The sequence below is a fragment of the Ctenopharyngodon idella genome, chromosome 20 (assembly GCF_019924925.1).
Source record: "Ctenopharyngodon idella isolate HZGC_01 chromosome 20, HZGC01, whole genome shotgun sequence".
NCBI classification, from domain to species: Eukaryota; Metazoa; Chordata; class Actinopteri; order Cypriniformes; family Xenocyprididae; genus Ctenopharyngodon; species Ctenopharyngodon idella.
This window is the reverse complement of record NC_067239.1, coordinates 5677305-5704509: the sequence shown is the minus strand read 5'-3', so window position 1 is coordinate 5704509 and position 27205 is coordinate 5677305. Positions and strand designations below refer to the sequence as shown.

The window sequence follows — 27205 nt, the reverse complement described above, 5'->3', positions numbered from 1 at the left end:
GGAAAGGAAAGGAAAAGGAAAAGAGAGGATTAAATATTTGTGCAATGAGCTGTCAGCCGTTTGCTGTTGATTTTTAAACCTCTGTGAGAAAAATATTTTGAAGAGAAAGAGATGTATTAGTATGCTGGGACTCTCCACACATCACATTGTTTAGGCTACTTAAAGAAAAACAAGTCGATGGAAAAAAAATGTGTGTGTGTATATATATATATATATATATGTATATGTGTGTGTGTGTGTGTGTGTATATATACATACATGTATATATTTCACACACACACACACACACACAATATTTTATATATATATATATATATATATATATATATATATATATGTGTGTGTGTGTGTGTGTGTGTGTATATATATACATACATATATATATTTCACACACACACACACACACACACACAATATTTTATTTATATATATATATATATATATATGTGTGTGTGTGTGTGTGTGTGTATATATATACATACACATATATATACATATATATATATATATATATATATATATCCTTTGTCCGTGCAAAAAAAAAATAATAATAAAATAATAATAAATAATAATAAAACATACAAAACCATCAGCGGTCACCAAAACTGCTTGATTACCAAAATATTCTTCAAAATGCCTTTCAACAGAAGAAAATATACAAGTTTGGAACAACGTGAAAATGTGTAAATAATGACACACTTTTTATTTTTGGGTGAACTGTACGTGTAAAGTGTACCAGTTGCTGTTGGTAGCCTGTATTTGCTGGACCGACTTTCAAAATACACCGTGTGTGAAAGTTTGAGGCTATCATTCTGAATAAGACAAACAGAAAAACTAAGCATCCTCCACTTAAGGCCTCTGGCTCGATGCGTTGGAAGGGGATGTTTTTTTTCTTTCGGGGTTTCGTTTGTGTCCTCCTCCGCCTTTTTTGCAGTTATAAAAGCGAGGAGTTTCTAATCAGGGCAGTTAAACTCACTTCGTCCGTCACTCAGTATGGACTCAAAGGATGCTCGAGAGAGTTTAGAGAGCGGCGGCGGCGGCGCGCGCTGTCGCTGTAGCAACGGGAGGAGGAACGTGGCAGCGGTGTTGGCCATCCACAGTTTATTAATAGCCGTTTGTGCTGCCCTCAGCCTCAACATCTATCTCAGAGCGCAGCCTGGATCCAGTAAACAGCATGTAAGAGTTCGTTTCTGATCTAATTTCAGTTCGTTATGGTCTATAATATTGAATGAGTGTTGTAGATTATGTATGAGTGTAGTAACTACAGCAAAGAGTTCATTAGAAAGTCCTTTAGAGGGCAGTGTTGACCATGGTAATGGTTGTGTTGAAGTTGAAGTTCTTCAGACTTGTCACAGGAAGATGCTCACTCAAAGATAAAGGTGAACGTTTCAGAGATTTTATACAGACTTTTTGTAATATGTGGACTTGTTTAGTTAGTTCAAACACTTGTTATTTCATGTGATCATGTTGTATGTCTCAGAGTGTGGTGTAAACTGAGCTTTGCCTTGGCATGTCCCCTTTGGGAAACCCCTGTTCACATTTGAAGCTTGTTTCTGTGAGTTTGTTTTTAAGATCATTCATCCCTTAAAGAGGGTCAACCAAACTGTTGAGGTTAGGAGATGTAACTTTCCATGTCAAAGTAGTAGGCCTATACTAATATCAGTAGATAACACTACCTGAGACACTTACTAAATGGTCCAGCTAGTGGTCTAAGGGTGAACAGGACGGTAAAGCTCCAGTTTCCGTTCTTGTAATGTTCCCACACATGAGATGTGCATGCTATTTAGGTTGTGCCAAGTCCTGAGATACAGTCAGAAAGGGCGTTTTGTTGGGCAAAGGTGTTACATTTTCTCTATGCAGGCCTTTTCAGCCCACATGTTCCACAAATGCCCTTTTGCTCTGGTCAATGGAAGTGTTTTTGCGATTCTGTTGATTTGACAGGGGATGGAATTTTCCATGTCTATCAGAATGAGTGTGTCTGGTATTTCTCATCACTTTGATGATTGCCATTTCTGTATTTTGAATCAACTTGGCCTGGATACCAAGTGGTGACCCAAAACAGTCACAAAATTGTTTGTTGTAAGATAAAAGTCCTTAAAATTAAAAAATGAAATACATTTATTTTATTAATAACATCAAATATAGGCTGAATACAAAAATTCACAATTTTGTAAATGCATAATCAGCAGCAGAAGTGTGATTTTTCAGCTTAACACAAAGACTGTATTAGTGAAATACAATTTAAAGTAAAAAAAAATAGGTTTACACTGTAAGTGACATGAACAAAACAGAATAAAACACTGTCAACACTGTTGATGTTTTCTCCTCCAGTGTAATTATGATTATTACTGTTATGATTATGAATTCTGATTTTATAGAGAGTCTGCATTCATGCTGCACTCAAAAAAATGAAGCCTTTTTTTAAGATTTACGCAATTTGATCCATCACGTCGATTAGAATAATCCTTACGTACATAGGCGCCAATCCCACGTAAAAATATGAGATAAAAAATCGATCACATCTTTCAGACATGACTTTTGGAAGTTGGACGAAGTTGGAGTGTGGCACCCACCGGCAGAAACATGAATCAACACCCATGCTTAACTATTTTAAGTGAATAATTGATTAGTTCAATTATTCAATTAAAATACGTAAGTACTATTCAATTCAATTTGATGGACTTTTACTCTGAATTAAATTGCATAAATCTTTAAATAAGGCTTTTTTTTTTTTTTTTTTTAGTGTGATTTTTAAAGAGGTCAGAAATATATTCACTAATCTATTACCATTCCTCTGTGTGTTTGCAGATAACCAATACAATGTTGATGTTTTTTTTTTTCACTTCATTTTATTTTGGATTTTATTATTTGCATGTAATATCACTTTTATAAGAGCACCTGCACTAACCTTTTTTTTATTTTTTATTTTTATAGCAGTTTTCACAGGACAAAGGGATATTCATGCAAATGATAGGTAAGGCTATTATCTTTCAGATTAATTTTCAGTAAATTAATAATAAATCCTTCTATAAAGAGTTTAAGCAGATAGAGTGTCATATAAGTGCCACAAAACTCTGTGATAATTATACTTGTAGTTTTTGAGTCGGTGATCTTGTGATGTTCCTCTTTTTTGTCAGATCTATGAATTAATTCAGAAAATACATTCAACTTGTTTCTGAATTAGTTCACTTCAGAACTAAAATTTCCTGATAATTTACTCACCCCCATGTCGTCCAAGATGTTCATGTCTTTCTTTCTTCAGTCGAAAAGAAATTAAGGTTTTTGAGGAAAACATTCCAGGATTTTTCTCCATATAGTGGACTTCACTGGGGTTCAACAGGTTGAAGGTCCAAATTGCAGTTTCAGTGCAGCTTCATAGAGCTCTACACGATCCCAGACGAGGAATAAGGATCTTATCTAGCGACACGATCTGTCATTTTCTAAAAAAAAAACAATTTTTTTTTCATACATTTTAACCACAAATGCTCGTCTTGCACCGTTCTGCGATCCACCACGCATTACGTAATCACGTTGGAAAGGTCACGAGTGACGTAGGTGGAAGTACTGCGGTAGGGAGAAAAACACATTTCATTTTCTCCTCCAACTTCAAAATCATCCGACATCGTTGTTTAACCTTTTTTTGTAAAGGCCGTTTGACTTAGTCTTTGCACGTTCGCTTTGCAGACACTGGATCTGTACTTCGGTCTATGTCACGCTTGACCTTTCCAACATTACATAATGTGTGGCGGATCACAGAGCAGTGCAAGATGAGCATTTGTGGTTAAAAAGTGTATAATTTTTTATTTTTTTTAGAAAATGACTGATCATTTCGCTAGATAAGACCCTTATTTCTCGTCTGGGATCATGTAGAGCCCTTTGAAGCTGCACTGAAACTGAAATTTGGACCTTCAACCCATTGAACCCCAGTGAAGTCCACTATATGGAGAAAAATCCTGAATGTTTTCCTCAAAAACCTTAATTTCTTTTCGATTGAAGAAAGAAAGACATGAACATCTTGGACGACATGGGGGTGATTAAATTATCAGGAAATTTTCATTTTGAAGTGAACTAATTCAGAAACAAGTTGAATGTATTTTCTGAATTAATTCATAGATCTGACAAAAAAGAGGAACATCACAAGATCACCGACTCAAAAACTACAAGTATAATTATCACAGAGAACTTTTTTTTTTTTTTCAGTTCAGATAGTAAAATGTCATTTGTTCTGACTCCCCTGAAACATTATATATAAGCAGTGATTCTTTGGTTTTTCAAAACCAAATGAAGTTAACATAAATAAAAAGAGTACATTTCTAACAACTTGGCACATGATTTTCTTCTTTATCGTAGACACTCTTATTTCCCACTTATCGTCTTATGAAAGATGAAATCAGCTTACTAATGTCAGTCTCAGAAGAAACAGTTCCAGCTATAGAAGAAAAGTGAATGGCCATCTAATTCTCAATTCTCTATGTCTGTGTGTGTGTGTGTGTGTGTGTGTGTGTGTGTGTGTGTCAGATGTTGATTTAGATGAGCTCAAATTCCTGGTCACCTGGAACCAGACAGTGGATCTGATCAATGAGAAGAGGCTGAAGCTGACCTGTGCAGGACCCTACATGGTCTATCTGTGGGCTTGTATGAAAAACACCAACAATGATGTGGTTGTCAACGTGACAATGGAACAGGGGACTAAATCGTTCCACCTGCAGACCCTGCGGGACACCGAGTGCAAGGAAATACAGGAAGTGATCATGCTGTCTGAAAAAGACGAAGTCACGGTGAAAGCCAAAGGCGCCATCCACATTGATAAACTCTTCTTAGGCCTCCACTGCATGCTGGGAGCCCAGTGCTTTCCTCATCCAATTGATTATGAACACTTGAAGTAGCTTGGATATAAAAAATTTTAGGTGCTCGTCCTTCAGAAGAGCCGTTTAAGTGATAAAACTATGGCATGACCCTCAGTCTTGAATTACCACGAAGAAATCTCTCGTTTTCACCCAGTTTGAAATATTACGACGATGCCATTGTCAAACTTGCCCTGGATCAAAAGTGTAATCGTGAAGCTAAAATTTAGAGAGCTGCGAATACGTTTTTCCATAGAGGAAGCGTCTCTGTTATTTTTCCACACTATATTAAAGCTTCCTGGCTCTTCAAGACAGACTATTTGTGAAACACCTACAGCAAGTGGAAGTGGGCGACGACGTGATATTAACCGTAAAGGCACTATGTCAGCTCAAACAGAGCGTACCTCACCACAGTCTGGATTAGTGGCGGTTCCATAAGCTCTTTGAATGTATCGATACTCTGTGGTTGGAAAGAGAAAGGAAGGCCTTTAACTGAAGTGAAACCAGCTGCAGATCATTTTGAAGCTATACTTCTGATCAGTGTACATACTACTGTAGTTTGAGAAGGAGTAATTAGAACGTCCTCAGATATTGTCCTGATTCAGCTTTCAAATACTGACAAAGCAATAATGTTCTCACTGTTTGTCATTATCATTATATTTATATAAAACCTGGAAGAAAAGCCCCAAATATGAAAGGAAATATCAAAGGGTAACATTTATGTTGCAGTTTCCGCTTTGGAAAAGACATTGAAAATTTGTTTGGGTAGTAGTTGTGTTTGAAATACAGAATTGAATGTTGTTTTTGTGATGTTTAATTATGTAAAACAGTTTAATTATATAAACTGTATGTGATTGAATGTTTGATGCTTTATTTAAATCAGAGTCATTGGATAATGTAAGGATTGAATTCACACTGTAGTGCACTTTTCCTTTAAGAGCACATGTCGGTAAATGTATTTATTGAAATGAAAGTTTTTTTTATTATTATTATTTAATCAAACCACTTTTATAGTGATGGTGAGCTAAAGCACTAAAAACCTCAAAAGCAAAACCAAACAATCATCCACATCTCATTCATTCACTCATCTCATGACCAAATTCATTTAAATTCAGTCTTAATGACATTTTCCACAGTTTTTAGTTTGTTTTATTGTCTGTGCAATGTGTTTGTGTTCATAAAACATGATCCACAATGTCTAACTTGCTCAGTCAAACCCCTGCTGCAATTTCTGTAGTGATCCTTTATTTATACAGCAAGGTTTGCACTCCTATCTATATATATATATCTATATATATATATCTATATATATATATATATATATATATATATATATATATATATATAATTATACACCATCAATAAAAATGCGATATGCTGAAATTTTTTAGTCATTCTCATGTATTTTTCAATCATTTGGCATCATTTATATTCTTAGCTAATATCTTTGTCTCATTTTCCAGACCAGTTTTCCATTCTTAAACTAGATTGATTTACCTCATAAACAAATCTGCACAAAATATTGAGACTTGTCAATTTATCTTGAAGAATATGTGTATATTATTGTCTTGTGGCACTAGCTGATTTCTTTTAAAATAGACTGGTAGCACTTTACAACAAGGTTCATTAATTAACATAGGTTAATTTATAATATTGTTCATTCATAATACATAAACCAATGTTAATTTTTACAACTTGAAATGTAGTACCTATATGTAGAAGTGATCATGAACCAAGATTAATACATTCTAGTTCACAATACCTAATGCATAATTAACTAGTGATCTAACAAAATTAACTATTGTCAGTGTTACATGCTCATATTCAATACATTCTCTGAAAACAAGCCTTCATATCTTGGCAGTTTTGTTTTTGTCAGTTAAGCAATGTCTCATCTTTCCGTCCTAGTTATTGTCATATCGTGTATGTGTGTGTGTCTCCCTCTCCCTCCCCCTTCACTCCCACGTCAATCCTTTCTGCTAATACATGCCCTTTGCCTCCAGGCAGTTATTTCAAAATTGAAAGTGAAAGTACGCTTTTGTAAAAGTGCCACTGTAACACTATCCTGCTGAATCCTCCAATCACATCACTGTGATGTCACTCCGAGGAAACCCCTGCTGTTTACCAGGGAATGATCATGTGGAACTACTCGCACTCCAGATTTCACTGAGTGTTGTTGCATCATACCCTTAAATTCCCATTTACTTTCAAAGAAATAAAAAAGAGATCAACATTATACAACACAATTATTGTATTTATTTTATGTAATTATTTAAAATTCCATATAAAAAATATGAAAATTAAGGATTTGGAAAAATATATACAGCAGCTCTGAAGAAAACAGTTCAGTTCTCATACAATGGTGTCAAATGCAGGCAGCTCAAAAATATTTTTGAATATTAGGTGTCCCCAAATAAGCAGAGGCGACAGTGGCAAGGAACCCAAACTCCAACAGGTGACAGAATGGAGAAAAAAAAAAATTAAAAAAACCTTGGGAGAAACCAGGCTCAGTCAGGGAGCCAGTTCTCCTCTGGCCACCAAACGAACAGCATTACAGGTCAGAAGTCAGACTGGATCGGAACATTCAAAATATTTAATCCAGTTCCATCTGGTTGAAGATCGGATTCATCATGCTGGTATGGAGACGGATTTGTTGAGAATCTGTGCCACTGGCTGTCGTGTTGATGAGGCCTTCAAAGGGGAAAGTCTAGTTGACAATCTGCTGACACTTCAAGGATGTGTTGTGCTTGTGTTTAGGCGCAGGTCCTCCATCTGATCTGGATATTGCCCAGATCCGGCTGTCTACAGAAAACCCGGGATAAACGGAAAGACTAATATTACCGTAGATGCCATTCTTCTTGATGTAACAAGTACATTGGGTGTTGATTTTGATATTGTAGGTATTATCAACTGGCCTGAATTCTGAGATCACAATAGACATGAAGAACTATAATGCATTAAGAGCTCGCTTAAGTACTGGTAAGCTAAACCATTTAGTGCTTTGTAAGTAATTAGCAAGATTTTAAAATGTATATGAAGTTTATAAGGGAGCCAATGCAGTGTTGACAGAACCGGGCTAATTTGGTCATACTTCCTGGTTCTAGTAAGAACTCTAGCTGCTGTGTTTTGGACCAGCTGGAGTTTGTTTATTACCAGCCTGTGGCCTGTTGCACAAAGTCGGTTTCAGTTTCTACCCAGGTAAGTTCAAGATTAGTATGAGCAAACTCTGTTTTTTCGGGTTTATGAAGGTTTTTTAGCGGGGTTTGTTGCTATGTTAACTGACGCTACACGGCTAACCTGCTCCGGAGCAGGTTTTATTCTGGGTTAGAGATCGCAAACCCAAACTCGACCAATCAGCTGTGAGTAAAGTGACATGTATCTGATGCAATAAAGCCACTCCTCCTGTATCTCTCGCTCCAAATTAAATCAGTTTATAGTGAAAACATTTGCTGTTAATTATTCATTATATTTATATTAAATAAATTACAATTATGAATAATTCATGACATATTCATATAATTAGGCCAATTATATTAATTGACAATATTAAACTTTGCTTTTAAATTAAAATAAATATAATACATACATAATATATAAAGCTTTTAAACAGATTAAGCTTAACATGTATTCTTTTGAGCTCTTTGTGAAACTATATTAATTATTTGGTCTATTTGTTTGATTCACATGCATTGATATAGTCAGATATTTTCTTTCAGCTGCTTTCTCAAACTTTCACTGCAGCAGCAGTGTTTATTCCTGCTTTGTAAATGCGTTTTATTTCATATTTGTCAAAACGATCTCTTAATCTTCGGAAGCGACATGAATTGCGCGGCTCTCTCGCGAATCAAACTGACGTTCTCCTTGTTCCGTGTGATTGGCTGTTTGCCGCACGTGTCAGACTTTTAGGTGCACGCGCTTTGCAAACTCTGGATTAAACCTGAGTTGACAGAGAAAGTTTATACCGATCGTTGTGCAACAGTTGAACCTGATCTAAACCAGGTTGGATTTATCTGGATTTGTCAACTGCAAACCTACTCTGAGTTTGTTCAGCTAGCTTCATGCAACAGGCCACTGGTCTCATTGTTAATACGTAGGTATAAATACGTAACTTTCAAAGACACAAAACGTACATTTTTGTACGTTTAGAAAGGTGTTGAAACGTACAATATTGACGTATTTATAGCATTAAAACGTAAAAATACTTACTTTTTTTAGCGAAATAACGTAAAATATTTACAAATCTTTCATGTCATAAACCCCGAACCTAAACAAACCCATTTTATAATAAAACATAATGGACAGAAATGTGTAGGATAATGACAATTTTAGTAAAAATATAACATTTAAACAATATTTTGAGCCGCTAATCCTACACCTACCCCTAAACCTACCCATAACCATTTCTTAAAACTACGAACTGCTATAAATAAAAGAATAACAGACAAGTAAGTATAATCACAATAATTTATTTATTGCGAAAATGTCAAAAGTGGTACCAAAAGTACTTCAAATGATGATGTGTTGCAGTCGCAGTCCTCTCAGGCGGTAATAGTTTTTTTATGGGGTACAATTTAACTTATTAATCCATGAAAATATGAATCCGGCTTCTCTCCGTGAAGGTGCGTGTAACCCGGGTAATCAGGTTACCAGTTAAAAGGTTAAAAATGACTTAAAAATTAAGTTGAAGAAAGTTAAGAAAAAGAAAAAAAAAGAGGAAAGTTGCAGAAGGAAAACTGTTTCGTCCAATCACGGTTCTCGTTTCAATGACTGACTTTCCTAAGAGCCAATGTTAGCAGCACATTCAGAAGTCCCGCCCACAGGCTGCGCCGGTGCTGCTGCCGTCTTCAGTATGAGCAGACGGACAGAGAGCGCGAGTCGAAGCAGCTGTACGGTGCCGATCTTCAGAAGCTGACCGTATTGAGCGATAGATTTAGAGAAAAGTCACCTAAATATAACGAAAGGATTGGATTTCTGAGTGGATGCGATAACTTTGAGAAGCTGTCGCCGGAGTGAGAAGAGGGAAAAAATTAGAAATAAAGGCTGATGCAGACCCACGGAGCATCAAAGGACCGCAAATGAACTTCCTTGTTTGAATAGGATATCAAATTCTTGCCTTGGTGAGTTATATTTCAAATATTAACTTGACATTATGCAAGAAAAGTGTTGCAAATTCGGCAGCAAACTATTAGTGTTTATATAGGCCGCTTATGCATAGCCAGTGCTAATTTGTCGCATGTGAGTCAATGAAGTGTGACAAACTGTGATGTTTAAGTGTCAATGTGTTCGATAAGTTGAGTTAATGTTATTTTAAGTGTATACATAATATTTGTTGATGAAAGTGTTTGACTGGAAGATTATTTTTCTGCCTTGTGTTTTTAAAAGGCTGGGCTTCTTTTTGTTGAGAGATTGTGATCATCTATGAAAGTTTTTCCTGTTCCATCCTGGACACATGAGACGCATTCAAGCGTATATAAATGGCGGGTCACCCACGGATTCGATTTGCATGTTGAACTGCTTTTGAACTCGTAGAAACTAGTAGGAGGATTCTTTTCCTTTTTGGACAAACAGAAAGTGAACTCACTGAGATCTATCAGATCTACTTGGACTCAGCTGCTGAATCCAAGTAGAAACCAAAAAGAGGGTTGACTACAAATATTGTCATTCGTTGTACTTTGTTAATTGATAGTATTTGAGATTTACACACTTCAAACAAATTACAAAAGAGAATATTATCTTAATTTAATCAGAAAACAAGACTGTTGGTCTTTCACTTACCTGCTGGTCTGCCTTCCTCTCTCCAGAAGTCGCATCTTCCTTCTGATCTGTTGGCCCATATTGAACGCTATACAAGTGTGACACGTTATACCCGCTACACGCGCACTCATTTCAAATGTTAATCCACTGAAACACGGCATGTCGCGATCTGTGACAAAGCAGGTGAGAACATAGATTAGGGCTGTCGCGGTTAAGGAATTTTCCTTGCGGTATTTTTAAGGCTCAGCTGACTAGTAATCGATGCTAAGGCAGAGATTTCACTATCCTTGGACACAGCTTTTAAAAAAAAAAAAAAAAAAAAAAAAAAAAAAAAAAAAATAAATATATATATATATATATGTATGTATGTCTCGGTCTGAAGGACAGACGCAGGTAACCACACGCGCTCAGTCGATCTCTCACATTCACTGTCTGTTTAGGCTTGTTTAGTGCAAATCTACGGAGCCACTGTACAAATCACCAAGGTACACATTATGCTATCATTATTAACTTATTTAATATTTAGTACACATGCATGAAGTGTAAAACGAGAAGGACATAATCTTTCAAAAAATAACATGAAAATATCGCGGTTGCTGCGGTTTTTACATTCCTCTGCGGTTGGCTCGTCAATAGCGCGGTATTACGATATTGCAGTTATCGCGACAGCCCTAACATAGATATACATAATAAAGGCTAGATGTCTCGTCCGCACTGCTGGCCAAAGGAGGTCGACGTCTGCACCTGGCGGCCATCTTGTAACAGTCAGCTCGCTCACTCGTAACATTGTGTTTTAATGGTGCATGTACTTTTTAAATAACCATAACTTGCTTTCTACCGATTTTCAAACTGTTTGGTTTGTTATAAACGTCAGAGATGTACTTATGACACTGCATACTTATGAATAATTATAACCATGGACTTCCATATGAAAATAACATTGAACAGAACAGATAGGTGCAATGAATATACACACGCACAAGGTATTTGTTAAATCAATATATAGGCTACTAAAACTCAGTGTACAGAATGGCAACATGAGATATATATATATATATATATATATATATATATAATATACACACACTTTTATAATATGAATATTACTATTATAATAAAATAATTTGAATTATTACATTTATTTTAACTTCTTCAGGGTTGGGCCATTTACTAGGCTTTTCCCCTCGACATTGCACTGTGCCTACTTCAGTTCACTGTTCCAAAAAAAAAAAGTAAAGTTGTCCAAAAGAAACATTCTGCGATTGTGTAAACAAACTTGTAAAAAGCTTTGGGTCAACAACAATCTTGTAATACTATTATGTCATAGCCCCGCTGTTCCTGTGTAACAGGACCTGTATTGTACATACAATGAAAAGAAAAAGAGTATTGTACATACTTTTGAAAAGAAAGAGCAATTCTGCCTCTCCCACTGATGTAAAATTGCTGGGTAGCAGCTAAACTGTAACTACTAGGTCTCACTCAAAGCTTCTTGTTATTAGCCAGCTAATAACTACAACCACATCCACAAAGATTGTAATTGAGACAAAAGATTAGTTGTCATAAAATCGTTATTGGTGTCAGTAAAACCTATATAATTGAACAGCTCGATTGTGGTCTCAGCCTTGATAACTTGCGCAAATAGCCGTGATACACAACTATGCTGCACGATTAAGTCATTTTTCGAAAAGAAAAGCTGCAATTTCAACATGTTCAAGCATCCAGAATTATAGCCACGTTAATAACGTTTGTAAGAAACCAAACCATTTGTAAATCTGTCAAGATTTCAGCGAGATAAGAGTATTTGTGTTTGTGCAGATCACTCACCTTACATCAGGTACCACAGAGCCCGCCAGAAAGCTTGCCTGTGACAAGATGGCCGCCGGTGATGCTGTTAGAGACTCTGCTGTAAGACATCTAGCCTTTATTATGTATATCTATGGGTAAGAACCAATGAGTGTTCGATATCAGGGCCGTAAACCATGTCGTAAAGGTTCTCGAGGGTGCAACTTTCAATTTTTTATTTATTTATTTTTTTTTTTTTTGCAAGATCTTTATTGAACAAAAGAATTTAACAACCACAAATGGCCTGGTACAAATTAGAAAATTTCTTAGACAACAGACAAGCATCCTACAAAGATACAAAGGACAAATGATTGGAGAGAAGAAGAAAAAGCACTAGGGGTTCTCTATCAAATTATAGAGGATTACAGCATTCTTTCTTCATTAATTACAGCATTTTCTTCATTAATTTCAAAGATGAGAAGAAATTACACAATTCCTTGTGAAATATAAAAAAAAGTTTGGTAGTGTTTTCAAGAATCTGTTTTTATGCAAGAAAAACTTCGCAAGAATAATAAATGTATTAATTGCTAAGTCATATGTTTCTTCTTCCATAAACATACCAAATATAACATTTTCTTTTGTTACAGGTACATTTTCAATTTTAGGAAATAACCAGTTATGCATATCCTCCCAAAAGGCACAGGCATAGTTACAGTCATAGAAAAGATGTTCTGTTGTTTCGATCTGATCAACACAAAAAGAGCAGTTGTTAACATCAAGACCAAATCGACATCTTAACAACTCTCTGGAAGGATATATTCCATTAATAATTTTAAAGTGGACTTCCTTTGCTTTTGGTGTATGTGGGTATGTAAGGTATATTGTTCTTAACCTTAACTTCAGCTTTACATTTACATTTACATTTACTCATTTGGCAGACGCTTTTATCCAAAGCGACTTACAAGTGAGGAATACAACAAGCGAGTCGTCATGACGAGGCAAATAGACACTTTAGCTTTAGAAATGTATTGAGAAATTAAAAAGTTTATTTGAAGAAAAGGGATATAATTCTTTAACGAATGCTTTTCGAGTTGTGATATAGGTAAATTTAGATTAGTGAGAGAAACTCCATTCACCAAAAGCTTAGGAAGAGAAGGGGTTACATTACTTTGAGATAAATTGAGAGACACCTGAATTATAGATTGTGAAATTGCTTTGATGATAATATCATATTGTTTCCTGTCAGTTAAATTAAATCTTGAACAAAATATCTCAAAAGTGATAATTCCAGTATTATCTAATATATGTATCACAGACCATATTCCTTTCTCCCACCAATTTTTGTAAAATAAAGACTTATTCCTAAAAAACACATATCTACAATTCCACAAAGGGATATTATGGGGACTAAAGTTATGCTTATAGATCAATTTCCAATAAAGTAAAACCTGTTGATGAAACAATGACAATTTAACAGGGAGTCTTTTAAGGTCATAATTGCATCTAAGGAGAAAACTGATTCCTCCTAATTTCATAAAAATTTGGCTGGGGATATGAAACCAAAATCTATTTTCATTTTTCAAAAAAGATCTTAACCAGTTTGTTTTAATAGTGCCATTAATACATTCAGTGTAGATGGCTTTTAGGCCGCCTCCTTCATAATCTTTGACCAGAGTTCCTTTTCTAATGTAGTGTGTTTTTCCTTTCCAAATAAAATTAAAATTGGATTGGTTTATAGCTTTTATTACATTTTTAGAAAATGAAATTGAGTAAGCAGGGTAGATAAGTCTAGAAATGCATTCCATTTTTGTGAGAGAAATTCGGCCAATAATAGAAATATCTCTTTGAAACCACAAATTCAAATAAGATTTGCACTTCTCTAAATTATTCCAAATGTTAAGATTATTAAGTGAGGTGTTATCCTTTGTAATGTGTATCCCTAGGTATTTAACAGTATCTTTTATAGGAATATTGTAAAAAGTTGAAAGAGAGGGTAATTATGAATTGGTAATGATTCACATTTTTTAAGATTTAGTTTCAAGCCAGATTCCCTAGAGAAAAGCTCCACAGTTTGAAGAATTTTTGGAATTTGGTTAATGTTTTTCATAAAAATGGTTGTGTCATCAGCCAGCTGACCGATGACTAATTTGTTTTTGCGAAATACTGTTCATTTTTCAAAATCAGAGTTTTTATAAGAATGGAAAGCATTTCTGCTGCAGCAATAAAGAGCAGGGGAGAGATAGGACAACCTTGTTGAATTCCTTTATCAATTGAAAATCTTGATGTTGTACCCTGTGGTAAAATAATAGTGCTATTAGTGGCTTTATAAATTAACTTAACCATATTAATGAAATTTTCTCCTAATCCAAATAATTGTAATGTCGAAATATAAATTTGTGTTCGACTGTGTCAAAAGCTTTAAAAAAAATCTAAAAATAAAAAAAACCTTCATCTTCAATTAAATAATTATAATCCAGTAAGTCAAGCACAAGTCGTATATTATTGTGAATTGAGCGCCCCTTTAAAAAACCTGAGTGTGTCTCTGAAATGATCTGTGAAATACCAGTTTTGAATCTGTTGGCCTAAATATGAGTTAAGATTTTATAGTAATTATTAAGCAGGGTTATAGGTCTAAGATTGTCTATTAATTTAGGATTTTTCCCAGGTTTGGGGATGAGAGTGATAATTCCTTGTTTCATAGAAGGTGGAAGAATATGAGAAGCAGATATTTCTTTTAACATATGAAAAATAAGGTCTTTAATATACTCCCAAAAATGTCTATAAAAATAACTTGTTAATCCATCTAAACCGGGCGATTTGTCTAATGATAAACATTTCATGGCTTTTTCCACTTCATCCATCGTGATGTCCGCATCAGACACATTTTTAAACTCTGAACTATGGGGATCCAATCTTTAATGTAATCAAAGAAAGCATCAGCATCTGTGTGTGAATAAGAGGAGGAGTAAAGTTTACTATAGAAACAGTAAATCTCCCTAGAAATCTTATTAGGATCAGTACATTCTTGATTATTGATTAAAGGAGTCTTAACACCATTACGCTTGTCTCTTTTTTTCTAATCTACAAAAATACGCTGCGCTCCTTTCGCTCTCCTCTATCCACTTCGCCCTCTATCTTATATATGCTCCTTTGGCTTTATCAACATAAATGTTGCCCAGCGATGATTGTAGGAGAAGTTTTTGTTTATCATCAGCTGTTAAAAGGGTTTTAATACAAATACTATTTATTTCTTGAATTATAAACTTTTAAATTTGAATCATAACGAGCGTGAGCTTTGACTGTGATGGTCACTGCTGAGAATAAAGATAAAGATCGCTGCATTTGTATCTGTTCCTTACAAACATATGGATTCTAAAGATTTGGAGTACAGTGAACAAATAAAATTGATGTGATTTGTGAATTTATGTTGTGCTTTGGTGTATCTTATGGTTGTATTGTCAGTCGCTGCATAGGAGAAAACACCTTCTGTGTCGCACAGCAAACTAAATTTTACAAAATGGTTAAACAATTACAGAAATTTTATTCATTTTAAAGGTCCCCTATTATGCCCATTTTTTTTTTTTTAAGATGTAATTTAAGTCTCAGGTGTCCCCAGACTGTGTCTGTGAAGTTTCTGCTTAAAATACCTCACAGATCATTTATAAATTCATGTTGTAAATAACCATTTCTGACAACAGTCAAGAACAGACTGTTTTCGTGCATGTGCCTTTAAATGCAAATGAGCTGCTGTGCCCCGCCCCCTCTCTACAATCACAGTTCCTGCCTCAATTGGATTCTCTGCCAAATATTAACTGCTTGGTTTTGATTATCTTTATCGCAAACAATCTCACAGATAGCATAGTTCTTCTTTCATCATTAAAGTTTATTATTTCTAGGGATGTACCGATACTAGTATCGGTATCGGGCCCAATACCAAGCTCATGTACTTGTACTCGTACTCGTAAAAATACCCCCGATACCATAAGACTGATACCTCACGTGACGTAACTGACAGAATTTTCCGTGCACAGAGACTCCGGCGGCAGCAGCAGAAACAATGTCAGCCTCAGGGGTGTGGAAATACTTAAAAATGAATGATGACAACCCACACATTGTGAACTGCATGCTTTCAGTCACAATTCATTATCGATTAGTGAAGGCGGGATAGGCGGAATCGCGCTGAATGACACAGACCAGAAGCACTCTCGCACGCGCGCTCTCTCTCTCTTTCTTGCGCGTGATCCCAGTTCTCTCAGACAGCGCGATCAGTTCTCCTCACGCCTGAATAGTCAGATGCACACATAGTTGTCAAAATGTCCATCTTGTGGAGTATCTCACGTAAATACAGTCGTTTATGGCTTAAGTGGACGTAAACATTTGGGTGAAAACAGGATATGTGTCAGTATCCATGGATTCGGTCTTAAAGGGACTGTAGCCTATATTTGTCATTAATGTTAATAAAACAACAAAAGATGTTAAATGTATACATGGTAAATAAACCTACTGTATCTGAAAAACAAGTTTATTTAATTTTTATCTCTATAGTATTTGTTGTATTGTTTGTAATTTGTTTGTAAATTTCTTTTTATATAACAACATTTATATATATTGGTAATTATGCCCTTTGAAGGTTATTGGACACTGTAAAATTTTTGTTCTTTAAGTTTGTGACAAGCACATAAAAATTATTACTTTTTTCATTAGAGTAATAATAAAGAAGCTGTCCTACATTCATTAGTCTCACTGTGTTGTGCTTGGAAAACTGCAACATCACCAAAAAAAAAAAAAGAGAGAGAGAGAGAGAAATTAATAAATGTATAGGCATCAGTATCAGCGAGTACCAGGAAAAAAAGTATCGGTACTCGTACTCGGTCCATAAAAAATGGTATCGGTGCATCCCTAATTATTTCCCCGTGTTTTAAAGCTATATCAGTTTAAACTTCTAATGGATTGTTTTCTGAGCGCGCTTATCTGAAGCACAGGCACACAGACAGCTGGCTGTCAGACGTCAAGTCTCGTGAGTAACTTCTCTCTAACATTTTTTGTTTTGTTTAAACTGTCAAATACGCACAAGGTTCTGTCAAAAACACACAGTTCACATAAACAGTCAATATGTCTGTGAAAGTAAATAGAAACATATTCAATAAATTTGACTAAAACATGTATTGATATGACAATTGAATACAATAGATTTAAAAGATTAATGCCACGATTTTTATATTAATACATGGGAATTCATACACATCACTTGAATACGTAAATGATTTACATTTTATTGCTGTTAATACCTAAGTATTTTTATGTTTTAGTGCTATAAATATGTCAATATTGTACGTTTTTGTGTGTATGAAAATGTAAGTATATGTACGTGTGGTAGAACCACACTTTACGTAAAAATACACACGTATTCTCATAAGATCACGTTGTTATTAAGCGTGCAGGGCAACCACCCAGTAGAGCATTACAATAATCTAGCCTTGAGGTCATGAACGCATGAAGTACCTGTTCCACATTTGTCATTGAGAGCATATGTCGTAGTTTAGATATATTTTTAAGATGGAAGAATGCGGTTTTACAGATGCTAGAAATGGGTCTTTCAAATGAGAGATTGGTATCAAAGAGCACACCCAGGTTCCTAACTGACGACGAAGACTTAACAGAGCAGCCATCAAGTGTTAGACAGTGTTCTAGGTTATTACGTACAGAAGTTTTTAGTCCAATAATTAGAATCTCTGTTTTTTAGTAATTTTAGTAATAGGAAATAACTGTTTATCCAATATTTTTATATCAGCTATGCTTTCCATTCATTTTGTGAATTGGTAAGTTTTGTCAGGGCGCAAAGAAATATAGATCTGAGTATCATAAGTGAAAACTAACGCCATGCATCCTAATGATATCTCCTAAGGGTAGCATGTACAGAGTGAAAAGCAATGGTCCAAGTACTGATCCTTGCGGTACTCCATACTGAACAGTATGACATCTCTTCGTTTACTACTACAAACTGATAACAGCCAGATAAGTATGAATTGAACCATGCCAATGCAATTCCACTAATGCCAACATAATTTTCGATTCTATTAAAAGAATGTTGTCGTCGATAGTATCAAATGCAGCACTAAGATCCAGTAACACTAATAGAGAACTGCAACCATGATCTGATGATAAGAGCAAATCATTTGTATCTCTAATGAGAGCAGTCTCAGTACTATGGTACGGTCCTGACTGGAAATCCTTGGAGGTACCATTTCTTTCTAAAAAGGAACATAAGTTGTGAGGATACTGCCTTTTCAACTATTTTTGACAACCTTGAAAAGGTCGATTCGAGATTTGCCTGTAATTGGTTAATTTTCTAGGATCAAGTTGTAGTTTTTTAATAAGAGGTTTAATAATAGCCAGCTTAAAAGTTTTTGGTACATATCCTGATGACAAAGACGAATTAATAATATTAAGAAGACGATCTATGACCTCTGGAAGCATCTCTTTCAGTAGCTTAGTCGATATATAGGGACTAACATACATGTTGTTGATTTAGATTATTTATGACAGTTCTTCCTCTCCTATAGCAATGAATGAATAGAATTTTTCCTCAGGGAAACTACAATGCACAGTCTGACGCAATACTGTAGTAGAGATGATTAATCTTTCAAGTAAAGAAGTTCATAAAGTCATTATTGCTGTGCTGTTTGGACATGTCAGAAGTTAAAGCTTTATTGTTAATTTAGCCACTGTATCAAATAAATATCTAGGGTTGTTTGTTTTCTTCTAAGAGAGTTAAAAAAATAAGCAGATCTAACTGTTTTTAAGGCCTTTCCGTACATTACAAAAATGCAAAAACCCTCTTGTTTTGTTTTCTTCCAGCTGTGCTTCCTTTTTCTGGCTGCTCTCTTAAGGGCCCAAGTGTGCTCATTGTACCACAGCGTTTTACTGTTTTACTTAAGCTTCTTTAAGCGCAAAGGAGCAACTGTGTCTAATGTGCCGGAAAAGAGAGAGTCAGTAGTTTCTGTTGCAACATCGAGTTCTTCTAAGCTATCTGGTATATCTGGAAACGAAACTGATCAGGAAGATTATAAAGCAATCTTTAGTGGTAGGAGTGATAGTTCTAAAAAGCAGAAAAAAAGTCGGCACATCAAAGCTCCAAAAATAAGTGAAAAATTTTAATACAAGACCCACACATATTTACATTTTTTCGCTTTTTTTAGGAGCTTTGGTTTGCCAACTTTTTTTTTCTGATTTTCATTAATTTTTTTTGGTTGGGAGTAACAGGGAGTCGTTTTTGCAACTTTGGTTAAATGTAGTATACACAAGACTAGATAACGATTTGAGATGTTATTACTCTGCTGCTGATGAATCAGTAAGACTTAGCACTAGATAACATTACACAGACACAATCTCTATGTGAAGATCCTAGGGGAAAGTGTCTCTGTGTTGGGATTTATCTGAGTTCTGTGATGTGAGACAGCTAGCAGGCAGTCGGTTTAGCCAGTCTGTCTGCTTCCTGACCTGGGCACCAGTTTGTCATGTTTGAGCTCTAAGACAAAGTGTCATATTACTAAAGAGAAGAGCAGCAACATTCCAGGAGGGATGAATATCATCTCTTTTCAACAGGTCAGGTCTCCCCCAAAAACTTTTCCAATTGTCTATGAACCCTATATTATACTACAGACACCACTTAGACAGCCAGCCATTGAGTGATCAATCTGCTACATAACTCCGGCGAACAGGGAGGGGGCAGAGCAAATTGCAGTGTCTGACATCATACTTGCAAATTCACACCTCTTTAATGTTAATTTTAGTGATCTCTGACTGGTGAAGTCGGACATCATTAGTGCAGATATGAATAATAATCTTAGAGTATTTATGATTAGCATTAGCCAGCACTTTTAAATTTTCCTTGATGTCAGGCACTCCGGCTCCCAGCAAACATGTTACTATGGTGGTTGGTGTATCTATTTTCACGTTCCGTGTAATAGAATCTCCAAAACCTAGGGCACTTTCAACAGGATTCTTAGTGGGTGCATCACTGAGTGGAGAGAACCTGTTCGATGTTCTAATCGGAACAGAACAGCTGTGTTTTGCCCCGCGACTATGCCGTCTCACAGTCACCCACTTGCCCTGCTGCACAGGCTCTACAGTCGGAACCAAACAATGTACTGGGTTCGCTAAGCTAGTCACATCCAAAACAGTATCTAAAGCCCTTGCATTCTTACTATCCTCGATTAAAGTTTGGATGCGTGTCTCTAATTCTGAAGACTTCTGTTAGCCTGACTATTTCCCTGCATTTATGACATGTGAAACCCTCGTTGCTGACAGAGAAGGCTATGCTAAACATGTGACAGGCAGTGCAAGTGACAATAACAGGAGAAGATGACATGAATCATGGTGTTTGTTGACTGTTTCCGGCTTACCACCGTTGTTTGATAGACTCATAGATTAAGGAGCGCACATGAGAAAAAGACGGTAAGCACGGGTGACAAGTTAACAGACTTGCGAATTGCTAACACGTAATAGCGATTTAGATTAAAAGCTAGCAATGTCAGATTAATGTGATGGGCAATATTAGACAATATCAGATATATGGTGATGTGTAAGTTATATTTAGCAGTATAAACAACATGGAATGATAATAAATAAAGATTCAAAACAACGCTATACAGAGCTACAGATGCAAACCATTCGGCAGCGAGACAGACAGGAACAATCAAAGTACTACATTGTTGATACTCTAATAAATTGCCATTGACTTTCTGACCTAAAATCAGCCACTGCACCGTGTCTGAGTAAAAAGAAGTTAACAGAAGGTTTATCAAATAAAGAATTGCATGATTTTTACAGTTGTAATTTTTTTTTTTCTACAAAGTGGACAATAAATTGAGGGACAAGCTAAGACCCTTTATTTGGAATTGTGAAAATAAATGTAATAATTGGATAAAATCCATACATTAGAGAAAAACATTACTGATATATGTAGTAAAAAACAAAAAAACAAAAAAAAACCATATAGTAACTGTTGTATTTATTATGAAAATGGGGTACGCAAGAAAGCCAGGGGACATACTGTAGGAAAAATGATGCTATATGATTGTTCAGATGCTGTAAAATGTCTTTTTTTTTTTTTTTTTTTTTTTTTTTTTTTAATCCGCTTATAATCCGCTTATATAAGTATGCTTATAATTCAAATGGTTTGATTTATGACTAAGACAGCTTTAAAACTGATATTGTTCAACATTAAGGCAGTAAGATCATGAACTTTACTGAGGACACAAAAGGCAACGAATCCCAGGAATGACCCAACTTAATATATAAGCATCAAGCATGTTCTAACATGTTCCATCAAACTTACTGAAGAGCAAGAGAATCATACATCAGATAAGCAGAGTAGGCTAGTAGGAATTCAGATATTTTTTCTCAGTGTAAGATTTGGTGCGATGTTTACATGTTAAAACCAATGTAAACTTTTTCTCTGTGTTCGAGAACTGAGAATTAATATCAGATGCACTGCAATGAATCTGGCACTGCTGGTTCAAATGTTGTTCCTGTCACAGGTTCAGGGTGTGACACCGGCTCTTCCTGTTGTTTGTCTTGTCCTGTAATTTTTCTGCAGCTCGTGATTGGAGTATCAGCGCTACGGTGCTGATCTCCCACACCTGTCGCTCGTTCCCTCTACCCTTTATATGCCCAGCTGTGTCTATCCCTTGTTGTCAGTTGATCACTTCATGTCGCATGGATGTTACATGTCGGTACTGCATTTTGGTTTGTGTCTTACCTGTTTGATTTTGTGTTCAGGACCCGTAGACGAGGAGTTTCTAAGCAAGTCAGATTCTCTTGCTGGGCTCGTGCTCGTCTTCTGCTGGGTCGTCCTGTCTCCTGTTTTCTCAGTGGTCTCTCCTGCCTGTGTGCGCAAGATACAGCGAGAGCCACCAAACAGTTTCCTCAAACTGTCACCAGTTACTTTGACTATTATTTTTGGTGTCTCAGGTTTCACCCTGAATAAACTTGTTCTTTTGTTCACCGCAACTTGAGTCCTCCTTTCATTCACCTCACGACAGTTCCTGGGTATTCTGATCAGATTTACATATAGGTCTATACATTACAGCCTGGGCTACATATTTCCAACAATAAATCACCAGCCACTGGTATTCACTGAGAGCTGCATTTAACTGCATGCCTAACTCATTACTAGGGATGCACCGATGTATCGGCCACTGATATTTATCAAACCGATGGTTTATTAATTAACTGCGTGAAGGAACTGAGCTGTATAATGTCTGTTGCATAATCCTAGTGCTGCTGTCTGCGCTTTAATGCTAATCAAATAAGATCGCACACTATTCTTGACTAAAAAAACTTTCGTAACTTTCATAAGTGTAACAGACCACATCAGAATGATGACCAAAACTTTACTGATGTTTTATTAAGTGTATTGCGTCCGTTTAAAAAAAAAAAATCACCACAAAAGCAAAACAATACAGAACACAAGAAGTGCGCCTTAAACTCTCTCTCTCTCTCTCTCTCTCTCTCTCTCTCTCTCCATTGCACTATCATCAACATACAGCGAATTACTCAAAACACTTATTACAACTAACAGTAAACAAATACATACAGATCTTATGCCTTTTCGGGGGGTGCTTAATAAACTGACAAACTTTTAAATCTGCAAAATGACTCTGAAGAACTGCGTGCTCTCCATTACCCTTATAGCTCCGTAGACAAGAAAACCCGTCAAAATAAGAGTCCCACCTTAGTAAAGGAGATGTGCAGATCTAATACATATTTAAACTTACAAAAAATATTAAAATGTATACAAAAACAAATTAGAAGATTAATCACAATAAAGTCTGTTACAATAAAGAATAATTAATATGTATATAATTTATACAGTGAAGAATATGCAGTTATTTTACATTTGTTTACTTTATTTCTGTACCTGAAAACTATTAAACCTACCTAAAAAGCACTGTTTATTTCATATGTATCTTTGTTCTGTTATCTTTATGTAGGCCTGCTGAGTGTTAAATGGATCCAATCCATGTTCATTAAAAATTATTTGATGTTAAATACACCTGCTAGTATATTTTAATGCAGGTGTTTTTGAACTTTGCTTATTTAAAACATGTTCAAAATACTTTCTATTTTGATGACAATTTCAAATAAGAGAGGAAGTGACAAATATCAGTATTGGCCAATAATTGTTTTTTAAAATCAGTATCGGCCCAAAAAAATCATATCGGTGCATACCTGCTCATTACTCATCCATTCTTAGTAAATTTCTTGCCCACGAAGTGCGCACACAATTTTTTAGATTACACAAGCAAATGCACTTTATTCACAGTTACAGACTTAATTCATCCAAAAATAAAAATTCTGTCATCATTTACTCACCAGGGGCAAACCCTGAAATAGCATGACAAAGATGTATAGACTAGTTATAATTATGCAGTCTTAATATGGGGGGAGGTGGGGGTTAGCCTCTGGGTGTGAGAAATACATGAAACTAAGCATGTCTCCTTCATGTCTCTTCATGTCTCTTCAAAGTGGCCTGTTCTCCATGTGTACACAGTTTTGTGAGGGCTTTGGTGATAACTAAGTGAATAATACTTGAATAGTCACTCTAAAAATTACATCAAAAGTGGAAAATATGGGTCAAAAACATACATTCACACACAAACTGACCACCAACTGTAATTTTCAGACAACATCTTTAATTTTTAGCTCAACTGTCACGGAATGGAAAACACAGGATTATGGGATGTCAAAGGCAGAGAAGGATACATCTATGCTGCTTTCAAAAATTGATGGATGGCAGGAATTGAAGCTAACATTGCATTCAGATGTGCATTGATGCCTTCCTACTGTACCTTGGAATGCATCCTCCGAAGGCAGAATTTTTAAGCTTTAGGACGCAGCCACTGATTCTCCCGTTGTCTCCGCTGGTGAAGCACGATATTAAATGTTTTTTTTTCTTCACATCACTAAACAACACTATGCTACTAGCGTATCTACAGAGATGACAACTAATGGGTGTGAGAATGATGAAGGCCTAATACTACTGTTGTCCACTAGAGGGACCCGCAGGATAAGAAGTCTTTTTAAGTCTAATTCTTTTTTATTGGTTTCCATCATTGATTGAAAAATAAACACTTAAAACATTTTTTTTTTTTTTAATCATATTGCACTGATAATTTAGTTTTTTATATTTAGTTTACATAGTATGTGAAATGCGCCTTACTTTAGTGGAGTTTACTGGTGGTAAACACTTTTACAATGAGTGGTCCTCTGCTGCCATCTACTGGTTATATTGTTAATTTTGTCATTCTTCTCACTAACATAATTCTTTTCACAGGTTTTGCAGTAGCACTTTATTTTACAGTCCTGTTCCCCATGTACATACTATGTACTTATTATAGTTATTACAATAACTAGGTACTAATGCTGAACCTATATGTATGAGATCTGACCACACATGTTTCGCACAATGCCTTTGTCAAGGTATAAGAGAGGTATAAGTAGACAATCATTCACAGGTGCATACAATTAATCCCAGTTAAATATACAATCAGTCAATTAGCAACTCTAAAAAAAAAATCCCATGTCAAATAAAACAAGACAAAAAATAGGAATAAATATACAACAATATTATCAAGTAATCATCAATCAGACACAGCATCACACTATAAAAAACGTACACTTTATACGGGACATGAATTACAATTGGGAAAAACTATACATAGACTATGATGATCCCATTCATAGAAAACAACTTAGATCAAAGTCAACATTCAGACCATAAGGAACCAGAGTTCTCAGTTTATGTATCCAGTAAGCTTCACGTTTGATTAGAATATGATCAGGATCACCTCCTCTCCTTGGTAAAGAAACTCTCTCAATACCTACATACTGTAGAGAGGTAATGGGATGGTTAAACTCAACAAAATGTGCAGCCAATGGATAGTTCATGTTTCTACATCGAATTGTGCTACGATGTTGTTCAGCAATGCAAGTTTTGACATGTTTTACCAACATATTTACCACAGGGGCATGTTATAAGGTAAATGATTGCTTTTGTTTTACAGCTTATTATTCCTTTCATAGGAATTGGTTTACCAGTGTGCGGATGTTTAAATGAAGTACACCGGTATGTAAGCCATATCTACATTGGCTGCATGTGCCTCATAGATAGTTACCTTCAGGGATTGATGTTAATATAGTTTGTGTTGTGACAGGTGGAGGAGGGAAATACGATCTCACCAAATGATCTCTCAAGTTACGTCCACACTTGAACACCGTGAGAGGAGGATCCTGGAAGGATTCAAGTTTTTCATCAGTTTTCAGAATACAGTGCACAGCATAAATTAGTACACCCCCTCTGAAACTTCTGAAAGTCAGCAATTACTCAATTACTTAAAAGACATTAGTGTTGTCAAAAGTACCGGTACTTCGGTACCAAGTCGGTACTGAAATTTTTAAAATGTGACGATACCCGCATTTCTGTAGTACCGAGAATCCGGGTATATTCGGTACCCACTGATAGGGCTGTGGCAGTATTTACTTGAATATGACACAAGTGAAGCACAAAGCTTTGTTTACAAAAGAAATAATTGGTTAGCAATTAAATGTGACATTGCAGCCATGGAAACAAGGTAGGTTTTGAAGCTGGTATGCTGGTTTGAGCTGGTCCAGGACCAGCATGAACCTGCATAGGACCAGCATAAATCAGCTCAAACCAGCATACCAGCTTCAAAACCTACCTTACCAGCATATGCTGGTTTTTTCAACAGTACAAAATGGATGTTTGAGCATTTATTTTTATATTTCAAAATTTATTTCATTGAGGTATATATACACACACACGAACATTATACATATTATATATTTGTTGAATTAAATCTAGGGTGTACTCATTTCTGCAATCCTTAATCTAAACAAAATTGGCTAATTTACTTATTTTATGGCTATTAATGACATATTTCTCAGTTTTTATTATGTATATGTTTAATACATTTTAGTTTTGCCATCTTTGCATGCATTGTATTAGTGACCATAAAGAAAATACATCTTTTGTATTTGTTCAGAGGGGGTGTACTCATTTATGCTGTGCACTGTACCAGTGTTTGTTAATTATTTTCTTAATTTGTTCTACAGATTTAGTATATTTTGTAGTAAAAATCACAGATTTCACAAAATCACACTAATGCTGAACCTACTTCTAAACCTAACCTTAAACCCTGTACAACGTAGTTACCTTATATTAATCAGTACTTTCTTAGGTAAGTACACTGTAAGTGCATGTTCTGTAAAATAAAGTGCAACCAGTTTTGCTTTTGCATTAATTTTTAGACATTATAAAATCACTATTATATCATTTACAATCACATTTTGTCAAAGTTTATCACTTCATTTTTATTTAGGTATCAGGAAAGGATTCATAAATGTGCAGAATTCACTGAGCTTGTATTGGGAAAAAATTCCAGCATTTTGAGTGATATTGAGCGGATTCTGACTTACTTAAACATCTCTGATTGGTCATTGTATTCAGGTGCTCAACATGGCTCTCAAATATGAGTGGGAGTTTAAAATCAGTCGCCTATCAGTGGGTACCAGATTGACCTGGTACTTGGTACTATTGGTACTGCAGAAAGGCTGATATCATTAATTTTTTTTTTTTTTTTAATTTTAGTATCTAAGGTATCAGTAATGGCATCAGTACTTTTAACAACAATTAGAACTAAACAAAACAGGCTGTTTGACTGCTGTAGGTTGCCATGTTGACTTATACCACATCAAAATTATTAAAGGGTTAGTTCACCCAAAAATTCTGTCATTTATTA

General features: G+C 35.5%; 1 long non-coding RNA gene across 1 annotated transcript; it reads left to right on the top strand.

The window, feature by feature from the left end:
• Window positions 1-595: 595 nt before the first annotated feature.
• Window positions 596-6227, top strand: LOC127502295 (uncharacterized). Its single transcript, XR_007926812.1, has 3 exons — window positions 596-1176; window positions 2935-2974; window positions 4519-6227. It is a non-coding gene; the product is annotated as an uncharacterized LOC127502295 (long non-coding RNA).
• Window positions 6228-27205: the final 20978 nt, after the last annotated feature.